This window comes from Tamandua tetradactyla, chromosome 18 (genome assembly GCF_023851605.1).
Source record: "Tamandua tetradactyla isolate mTamTet1 chromosome 18, mTamTet1.pri, whole genome shotgun sequence".
Lineage (NCBI taxonomy): Eukaryota > Metazoa > Chordata > Mammalia > Pilosa > Myrmecophagidae > Tamandua > Tamandua tetradactyla.
The window spans coordinates 31,650,811-31,662,321 of record NC_135344.1 but is presented as its reverse complement, the minus strand read 5'-3'; the positions used below and the strand labels follow the sequence as shown (position 1 = coordinate 31,662,321).

At 36.3% G+C, this 11,511-nt stretch overlaps 1 pseudogene; it reads right to left on the bottom strand.

The window, feature by feature from the left end:
* Window positions 1-5,951: 5,951 nt before the first annotated feature.
* Window positions 5,952-11,511, bottom strand: part of LOC143662407 (uncharacterized) — a 42,822-nt pseudogene continuing 37,262 nt past the window's right edge.

Below are 11,511 nucleotides of genomic sequence, written 5' to 3'. Positions count from 1 at the left end.
TTTATCAAGTTATTTAACTTCTCTATTTCCTTGTTGATTTTTTTTTGTCTGGTTGTTCTATCTATAGAGGAGAATGGTGTATTGAAGTGTCTTGCTATTATTGTGAAGCATCTTTCAATCCTTTCAGTTTTGCCAATGTCTGTCTCATATACTTTGGAGCTCCTTGATTCGGAGCATAAACATTTATGATTGTTATATCTTCGTGGTGAATTGACCCTTTAACTAGTATATTTAGTATAGTGTCCTTCTTTATCTCTTATGAAGTCTTTACATTTAAAGTCTATTTTTTCCAACTTTAGCTTCTCCTGCTTTCTAAAACTTGCACGGAAAATCTTTTCCCATCCTTTCACTTTCAATCTATTTGTATCCTTGTGTCTAAGATGAGTCTCTTGTAAGCAGCATTTAGCTGGATTATGTTTCTTAATCCATTCTGCTAATATGTATCTTTTAATTGGTAAATTTAGTCTATTAACGCTCAAAGTTATTACTGAAAATGTGTTTCTTGAATCCACCACCTTATCTTTTTTATTTTATTTGTCAGATCTATATACTTTTTTCCCTCTTTCTCTTTGCAGTCTTTAAATTACCCTTAGTGATACTCTTCAATTCTGTGCCCTCCTCCAGACCTCCCTCTCCTGTCTTTTTTTTTTTTCAGCTGGTAGAACTCCTTTTAGTATTTCTTATAGGGCCATTCTCTTGTTGACAAATTTTTTCAGGACTTCTTTTCTGTGAAAACTGTAATCTCTCCCTCAGTTTTGAAGGACAATTTGTCTGAGAACAGAATCCTTGGCTGGAAGTCTTTTTCTTCCAGGATCTTGAATATATCATACCACTGCCTTCTCACCTCCAGGGTGCTAGTTGAATAGTCTGAACTCAGTGTTATTTGGTTTCCCTTGTATGTAGTAGATTGTTTTTCTCTTGCTGCTTTCAGGATTTTCTGCCTCTCTTCAACATTTTACAGACTGATTAGTGAGTGTCTTGGGAAGGCCTATTTGGATTTATTTTGTTTGGTGTTCCTTGGGCTTCTTTGACTTGTACATTTATGTCCTTTATGAGGGTTGGGAAGTTTTCCCCCATTATATCCCCAACTACTCTTCCTAGTCCTTTACTACTCTCTTCTCCTTCTGGGACACCAATGATTCTTATATTTGCATGCTTTGTTCTGCATATCATTTCCCTGAGATCCAATTCAAATTTTTCCATCTTTTTTGCCATTTGCTGTTTTAAGTCTTTGAAGTCAGTTATCCCGTCCTCTATATCATTTATTCTTTCTTCTGTCTATTCAAACACAGTGTTATGTGACTCTACTATGTTTTTTGTTTGGTCAACAAAGTCTTTAATCTCTGCAATATCTGCTATTTTTCTATTTATTCTTTCAAATTCCTCTTTATGCTCTTCTACTGTCTTCTTGGTCTCCTTTATGTCATTTGCTATCCCACTTATTTTAATAAGTAGATCTGTATGAACATCTTTGATTAGTTGTTCCAACGTCTGTGTCTCCTCTCATGTTTTAATTTAATTAGGCAGAGCTATATCTGTCTGCATTGTGATATTCTTAATGATCTTCTGCTGTCTTCATGGCATGTAAATATCTTGGTTGATTTACTTTGGAAGTTGATTTCTTTCAGTAGTCTAAGGCCTTGTGTTTGCAGGATGGCTGTACAGCAGAGAGTAGAGTACAGGGTGGGGCACTCAGTGCGGTGATTTGTTTCAGGCAGGTATAGGTGCAGGTTGGGGATGTTACACTGTTGCTTGTGAATGTGGGCTCCTAGCGGCCAGGGAGGATGTAGCTCTCCGGGTGCACTGGTTTGGGGGGCATAACCCTGGTGTGCACTGGTCTAAGGCATGGGGCCCTTTGTGCACATACGTAGAGCTGTGGCAGTAGGTCGGCGTTATGCCTTCGTGGATTGGGGGCAGATGTGACCTGGTTGTGCAGGTCAGCACTTTCTCAGAGCTGGGTAGTGTGGCTGATTGCGCTTGCATGGTTCTAGGACTGCTGTAAAGTGCAGTTCCCAGAGCTGAATGATGTGATTGGGGGCCTGTGTGCATGCATGGGCCTAGAAGTGCCATAAACTGATGCACAGAGCTGGAGTGGGGGCAGGGTGAGGCTGTTCATTACTATTGGTAGGAGGGCTGGGGTAGCCTGGGTATGGAGGTTAGTGCCCGTAGCCTTTATGCACTGGCAAAGGCCTGCAGGGAATAGAGAGGGAGAGGTAATTCTTGGGAGGGGTGCAGGAGAGGTGGGTTAGGCTGCACTTGGGGCAGGGGTGTGGGGCAGGTAAGTGCACTCGGGGCTGGTGGAGTGGGGGTGCCTGGAGCGCGAGGAATGGTAGCAGATGACAGAGTTCAGGTACGTGTGGTGTGGGGTGAGTCGCCAGTCACAGGGCTGCGCTTGTGAGGGTAGCAGGCCCAAGGAACAGGCCTGGCTTACTTCCTAGTCCCCAACTCCTGTCCGTGCACTCCCACGGGCTCCATGGCTCCGCGCCTCTGCACCAGGCTCCAGCCTTCTGTCTCTCAGTTTCTCGGCCTCTGCAACCAGGGCTGCCCTATGTGGTGCAGAAGGTTCTCCCAGTCCAGCCACAGCCCTGAATTGCTGCCTCAGTTGCTCTCCTGTCCCATCCCTAACTTTTCCGTGAAGCAGGGCCAATCTCCAGCTACTTTCTTTGGCCATCTACCCGGAAGTCTCCCTCCCTACATTTTGCACCATTGGAGCCTTGCTTGCTTCACCCTAATCCTGGCCCTGCACAGTACAGTTATCAAAAATCAAGAAATTTAACATTCGTCTAACACTATTATCTAATCTCTTATCCATATTCCAATTTTGTCAATTGTCCCAATCATGTCCTTTATAAAAATTGTTTTCTTCTAGATCCAATTTGGGATCATACATGGCATTTACTTGTCACCACTCTTTAGTCTCCTTTTTTTTTTGGCATGGGCAGGTACCAGGAATTGAACCCGGGTCTCCGGCACAGCCAGTGAGAACTCTGCCTGCTGAGCCACCATGGCCCGCCCTTTAGTCTCCTTTAATGTGGCTTTTTTTTTTTGTCTTTCATGACATTGACATTTTTGAAAAATATGGACTTTTTTTAATAATAGAATGACCCTCAGTATGGTGACAGGATACTTTTAATCTCTTGGTGGATTAGTTTCCTCACCTGCAGATTGAGAATAGTACCTGCTTCATGTTGAATCAAATAAATTAAAGACAGGAAAGGTGTAGGTGGGTTAAATGGGGTAAGTGTAGGTGGAATAAACATAGTTAATATTGATTAGGTACTTGTCAGGGCCATACTAAGTGTCTTACATTCTTTATCACAATAATTCTTCACTACAACCCTCTTACCTCCATGTCACAGATGAGGAAACAGATTTAGGATGAATAACTTGCCCAAGGTCTCCCAGCTACTAAGGGGTAAAGTGGGGACCTGAATCCAGTCATTCTGACTCCAAAGACTATTTGCTTAGTAACTGGTGGGGAGGCTTATCTAAAATGTAATTTTTGGATGAAATTTGCATATAGAAAGTTCACCATTTTAACCAGTACAATTTAGTGGTTTTTAGCATATTCACAATGTTGTGCAACCATTACCACTATCTAATTCCAGAACATTTCCATCATCCCCCAAAAAAGTTCATACTTCCAATTCCTCCCCTTCCTCATCCTTTGGCAAGCACTAATCTACTTCACTGTTTCTATGGATTTGTTTATTCCGGACATTTCATGTAAATGGAATCATGCAATATGTGGCCTTTCATGACTGGCTTTTTTCACATAGCACAATGTTCTCAAGGTTCATCTGTGGTATAGCATGTATCAGTATTTAATTTTTATGGCTGGATAATAATCCATTGCATGTATATAGCATGTTTTGTTTATCCATTGATCAGTTGATAGACATTTGGGTTGCTTCTACTTTTTGGCTATTATGAATAATGCTGCTATGAGTATTCATGCACAAGTTTTTGTGTGAACCTATGTTTTCAATTCAGTTCTCCTGAGTATATATCTAGGATTAGAATTACTGGATCATATGATAACTCTATGTTTAATTTCTTGAGGAACTACCAATCTTTTCTCAATGACTGCACCTATATTACATTCCCACCAGGTTTTTATGAAGGTTCAAATTTCTCCATATTCTTGCCAACACATATTTCCCTTTTTTAAAGTTATAGTCACCCTAGAGGGTGATGTGGTACTTCATCCTCATTGTGGTTTTGATTTGATTTGCATTACTCTAATGATTAATGATGTTGGACATCTTTTCATGTGCTTATTGACCATTTGTATATCTTCTTTGCAGAAATATCTATGCAAATCCTTTGTCCATTTTTAATTGGGTTGTTCGACTTTTTATTATTGAATTGTAACAATTCTTTATATATTAATAGGCCCTTGTCAGATATATGATTCAAAAGCACTTTTTCCCATTAGATGCATATGTATGGATTGTCTTCTCACTTTTTTAACAGTGTCCTGTAACACACAAAAAAGGTTTTACTTTTGATGTTTGACATCTAGTTTTGTTTGTGCTTTGGGTGTCATATTTCAGAAATTGTTGCCTAATCCAAGGTTAGGAAGATTTATACCTGTTTCCTCTTAAGAGTTTTATAGTTTTAGCTTTCACATTTAGGTGTTTGATCCATTTTGAGTTAGTTTCTGTATATGGCATGAGGGGAATTTCCATATCTATTCTTTTGCATGTGGATATGAGGTTGTCCCAGCCTCATTTTTTGAAAAGACTGTCCTTTCCCCATTGAATGGTCTTGACACCCTTGCCAAAAATCATTTGACTATAGATGTACAGATTCATTTCTGAAGTCTCAATTTTATTCCTTTGACCTATATTTCTCTCTTTATGCCAATACCACAGTCTTGACTACTGTAGCTTTGTAGTAAGTTTTGAAATAACAAGTGTGAGTTCTCCAAATTTGTTCTTTTTCAAGATTGTCTTGGCTAATCAGGGATTCCTTGCATATCCATAGGAGTTTTAGGATTATCTTGTTCAATATGCCAAAAGAGGCAATTAGAATTTTATAGGGATTGCATTCAATCTGTAGATTGATTTGGGGAATATTGCCACCTTAACACTATTATGGCTTCCAACATTAATGTCTTCCCACTTATTTAAATTTTCTTTCAGAAATATTTTGTAGTTGTCACGGCACCAGTCTTATACTCCCTTCCTTAAACTTATTCGTAACTATTTTATTCTTTTTGATGTTATTATACATGAAATTGTTTTCCTAATTTCATCTTTGGATTGCAAACTGCTAGTGTGTAGAAATACAACTAATTTTTCTATTTTGAGCTCATACTTGCTGCTTTGCTGAACTCATTTATTAGCTCTAATAATTTCTGTGACTTTTTTAGGGTTATCTCTCTATGTATACGATCTTGTCATCTGTAAATAGAAATAGTTTTAATTATTCCTTTTCAATCTGGATGCCCCTCCCCCTTTTTTTCATGGGCAGGCACCCGGGAATCAAACCAGGTCTCCAGCATGGCAGGCGAGAACTGTACCTGCTGAGCCACTGTGGCCTGCCCTGGATGCCTTTTATTTTTTTTTCTTACCTAATTGCCTGGGCTAGAACTTACATTATAGTGTTGAATAGAAGTGGCAAGAGCAGACATCCTTGTCTTCTTCCAGACTGATGGGGTAAAGCTTCCACTCTTCCACATTAAGTGTGATGGTAGCTGGAGTTTTTTCACAATTGTCCTTTGTCAGTGTGAGGAACTTTCCTCCTATTCCTGGTTTATGAAGTGTGTTTTATCATGAGAATGTGTTGGATTTTTACAAATGAGTCTTCTGTGACTACTAAATTGATCATGTGGTTTAAAAATGTAAATGTTAATTACCTTTCCCATCTTTTCTTTAAACTGCATCACTGCAATGGCGTTAATAATATCAGGCTGTGAGTAGACCAAACTTATTGTTCTTGTTTAATAAAGATGTTTGGTTTATTTGTTTGTTTAATTAACAAAATATATCAGGAGTCAGCAGGGTAGAACTCAAAAAAGCACAGATCTGTAATGTGGCTTAGATACTGGCTTTCTGTTTTAGGCTCTGTGGGCAACTCTGCTTTCTTCTTCATCTTAGGTTTATAAAAATGGACAGAACCATTCCACACAAACTTTATCTGAAAACAGAACAGGAAGGGTTACTTTTCAACTCATGTTATGAGGCCCATAATACCTGATTCCAAAGCTAGACACAAAGACAACTCATGAAAAGAAAAATACAAACCAATATGCCTCCTGAAAATAGATGTAAAATCCTTAACAAAATATTAGCAATTCAAATTTAACAATGTATATAAAGGGTAATATACTAAGACTGGTTTATCAGACTGGTTTATACTAATTCCTGGTTTATCACAGGAATGCAAAGTTGGTTTAATATTTGGAAACTAGTCAATTCATGATAGTATCAGAAAGAATTTAGGAATAATTTTTTAAAAAGATATGCAAGGCCTGAACATGAAAACTATAAAATATTGCTGAGAGAAATTAAAGACCAAAATAAATATAGAGGTATACCATGGTCATGGATCGCAAGACTCAGTATGTTAACATGTCAACTTTCCTCAAATTGATTTATAGATAATAAGCAATTCCAATAAAAATTCCTATACGTTTTTAAAATAGAAATTAACAAGCTAATTTTAAAGTATACATAGAAATGCAAAGGATCTAGAATAGTCAAGATAAATTTTTAAAAGAAGAAAGTCAGATAACTTATACTTTCTGTTTTTAAGAGTCATTATAAAGCTATGGCAATTAGATAATATGGTATTGGCATAAGGATGGACATTTATATCACAAGAATAGAGAGTCCAGAAAAATACCCACACTTAGATGGTTAATTGATTTTAGAAAAGATTTCAGAGTTTGGTATGGGTTACAATTCCACAATTTTAGGTTTTTACTTCTAGCTGCTCTAACATATTGGAGACTAAAAGAACGATCAATTTAATGATCCAGCAATTATATTCATTTGTTAAACCCTGCCTTCTCCAAATAACTCCACCACATTTTTTACCTTTCTATCCCACTCTTTAGGGGTATTTGGGCTATGGCCATCCTAACTTTTTCATGTTGGAAGGGGCTGTCAGTATTATGGGATAGGGAGATGGACCTAGCTGATGTTCTGGAGAGGCTGGGCCGCCTAGATTTTAGAACGTATCTGGTCCAGGGACCCATCTGGAGATTGTAGGTTTCTGGAAAGTTACCCTAGTGCATGGAACCTTTGTAAAATCTTATATTGCCCTAGGTGTTCTTTAGGATTTATGGCCAACTGATTTTTGACAAAGGTGCCAAGGCAATTCAATGCATAATGAATAGCTTTTATTTCATTAAATGATGTGGAAAGCTTGATACCTATATGGAATAGAGTTAACTTTTAACTCTTTCCTCATACCACATATATAAATCAACTCAAAATAGATCATAGACCCAAGTGTTAGTAGTATAGTGACAAAAAACTTTTAAAAGATGTCATAGGAGAAAATCTTTGTGACCTTGAATTAAGCAAAGATGTTTTAGATAGGTCACATAAAGCATAAACTATAAACAACAAAAGAACATTAATTGGAGTTCATCAAAATAAAAATCTTCATCCAAAGACATTGTTAACAAAATTAATTGGAAATCCACAAACGAGGAAAAAGTATAATAAGAAATATTAAGAAAGCAAAAGATTTGAAGACATTTCATCAAGGAAGATACCAAATGGGCAACAAGTCATTAAGGAATTGCAAATTAAAATCATAGCGAGATATCACTTTACATATTAAATAGATAAAATTAAAAAGACTAACATTACCAAGAGTTGGAGAGGATGTGGTACAATAGGAAGTCTCATACATTGCTAGTGGGAAATGGAAATGGTAAAACCACTTTGAAAAAGAGTTTGGAGTTTCTTAGAAAGTTAAATATACACTTAGCAAACGACTCAGTAATTCCACAACTCTATATCCTACCCAATAGTAAGGTGAACATAAGTCCACAAAGACTTGTTCATGTATGTTTATAGCAGCATTGTTCATATACAAAAAAATGGAAACAACTCAGATATCCATCATCTAGTGAACAGAATAAATAAAAAATGGTATATACATACAATCGGATACTACTTGACAATTAAAAGGAACTAACAACTAATACACTCAAAATCATTTTTGATCTCAAAAAACATCATGCTGAATGAAAGAAGCCAGAAACAAAAGACAACATGTGTATGATTCCATTTATATGAAATTCTAGAAAGCCCAAACCTTAGCAACAGGAACCAGCAACTTTGGTTCCTGCAAAGTGGCACAAGGGAACTTTCTGGAATCATGGGCATGTTCTAAATTGTTTTTTTCCTTCAATGATTTTTCAATTGAGATATAATTATCTAAAGTATACAATCAGTGGTTCACAGTATCATCATAAAGTGTGCATACGTCATTACAATAGATTTTTGAACATTTTCATTACTACAAAAACAGTAAAGATAAGAATAAAAATAAAAGTAAGAAAGAACACCTCAAACATCCCATAACCCACATATCTCCCTATTCTTTAGCTCATCTCTGATATTCTAAATTTTGATTTTGGTGATTGTTGTTTGATTGTATATGCTTACCTGAACTTTTCAAACTGTATATAGGGTAAAGTTTATAACATGTAACTTATATCTCAATATAATTATAAAGAACAAAACAAAACAAAATATTGGCCTCGAATGGAGTTCAATTAATCTGCATGTCTTCCTTCATAGTCTTATCTTCCCAGCCTCATCTCTTGCCTCTCTCTTCTATACATTCATTCAACAAACATTCTCTGACACTTGTGGTGCACAAGGCCCAGTGTTAAGTACTTGGAGAAAGTGTGGAAAAAGAACCTCTCTCCTCAGGGATCTCACTGCTTCGTCTGGGATCAGAAAGAAAGGTGACCAACTCTGACTGACTTTAGGGAATGGCTTCTGGAGGAGTATGGTCTTGAAGGAGAAGAATGAGGCTGTATGTCGAATTTCAAGTTTTAATGACATTTCAATTTAATTTTTTGAATAGGTAATACATTTATGTGATTCAAAAATAAAAGAAATTGTACAATGAAAAATTGCCTTTCACTCCTATTTCCGAACTGCTTAATTACTACCCCTCCACATGTAGCTGTAGTTATAAGTGTCTGGTATATTCTTACAGAGTTTCTTTATACATGTACAAGTAGCTACATACATAAATTTTCTCCTTTTAAACACAAAAGATAGCATCATATACACATTGTTCTAGGCCTTATATAACCTTTTATAAGTGATGTTTTTGTTTTATTTTGTTTTTGTTTATACGTGGACAAATAAATCTATGGCTACATATTGATCTTTTTTTTTTTTTAACCATTCCACAAAGACACCAACCATCTTCCTATCTCTAGGCCATTTCCTCTGTCTCAATCTTACTCAAAGATTTTTCTCTTTCATTTATATACTTAATAATTTCTAAGAAATCTAATTGTCCTACTTAACACCTTTCCAAGTTTTTAAATAACATTAGTAAATACTATAAATCAAATGTATAATTATAGTGAATTTTAAGGTCATTAAAATGTTTTAATACCGTTTTCAAACTTAGTAAAATTAAATGTTAAATCATAAATATATACCATTTATTCAATTACATATTTTAACTTGAATCACAAGCTAAACTGTAGATATCCAAACACGATAGATCCAACCTTAAAACTCATGTAAACACAGATAATTCCTTAACATAGAGACATTGAGAATATGTTACTCAATCCTTTTTGCTGGCAAACTCTTACTCTACCTCAAGATCCAGCTCAAATATCACCTCCTCAAAGAGCCTTCTGAACTCTCTCAGGGAAGATATAACTGCTCCTTCACTCTTCTCTTCCAGTATTCCAATTCTATATTGTTAGAATTGTCTTCACTCTTTTCTCCACTAGATTGAGAGTTACTCAAGGGCATGTACTGTAATAAATGTATCTCTGAATTCCCTTACAACCTGGCACCTCTGAATTATTCAATAAACTATTCATTGCCTGAATGAGGTGGTCAGAACTGACAAAGCGGTTTTGTACAGCTGCCTTCCAAACTCTTGTTAATATTCAGAGCACGGCTGCCCGTCATAGGTGGGCTGTGATTTCCCTTCCCAGCCCACCTAATTCCTTCCTTCCTGCCACCGCCCCTTTCTCCCTTGGGATTTTCTCCACACTGCCCTTGTGACCCATGCTGGATCTGGAATGGATAGCAGATATTACAGTTTTGGGGGAAGTGGTGTGGAGAGAGCAAAGAGGAGCATTAGTTCCACTCATTTTCTCTCTGCCTCAACAAATCTTTACCCTCCTCTAACACTAAAGGAACAAATAAATGCTTTGATAGTCAACTGCCTGCCACACCTTCTGGCATAACTTCTTATATTTTAAGCCAAAGGAGATGACAGAATTTTTCACATTGCTTTTAGAAATGTGGTAAACACTTGCACTGTTCAGGTTAATCAATGTTAAGTGATTTTCAAGGTGACTTGGTTTATTTTAAAAAATATAAAGTTTACTCTAAAATATCATGATGCCAACATGTGCCTGGAACTGTCATTTGCTAGGTCATTTCCAACTTAATATTTTATTATATTCCTTTCTAAGTGGGCAGTGGTAGGGAGGTCTCTGTCTTCACCCCTGGTATGAAAAGGTTAAAGCCCTGTAATCTCACCCGTGGGAAATTCATATTCTTAGGAGTCGGAGTAGGAATTCTTAGGAGTAGGAAATAGAAAGGTCTCAATAATTTGCCTCCCAAGATTATAGAAAGATGTGTGAATTGAGGTGTTACACCTGGAGAAGTTTCAGGGAAAGGTGATAGATCTCTTTGAGTGCTTTGGACTATGATCTTCAAAATTTCTTCCTAGTTTACTTCCTACAAGGAATTTGACAAACTATGTTTCTTCTTGTACTTTTAAAGGTCTTATCTAAAACGTTTCCCCAAAAGTTTAAATAATGACAAGCACTGTTATTTCTGGCATTAAGTATTGGTATTTAAAAATGAGGTTGTTACATCATTCTTGAAGTGTACCCAAGTGAATCTAAATATCATAATGAACCCATCATCCATTTAAAAAATACATGAACAAGATTTTCTTTAAAAAAAATTTATATCACTTTTTTCTCCTTATTTTGTTTTTTCCATTCCACTTGCCCCCTGAGCATTTTAATATATTTCATGCTAGAGAGTCTTTTATTGATCAGCCCATCATATTTCCCTAAAACAAAATTAAAAAAAAATTGTGACCAGGAATATCCAAGTTAAAAAAATCATGAGTATCTTATTAATACAATTTTTATTATCAAATTGATCTAAACAACATAAATTTTAATAAACAAAAGTTAAAGGGTCAAATTTTACTGCTGAAATGAAATAAGGTTCAGAACCAACTCTATTTCTAGTTTTCATTTTTATGGATAGATGCATGAGACATCTTGTGCATTCATTCTACAAACATTTATTTGGG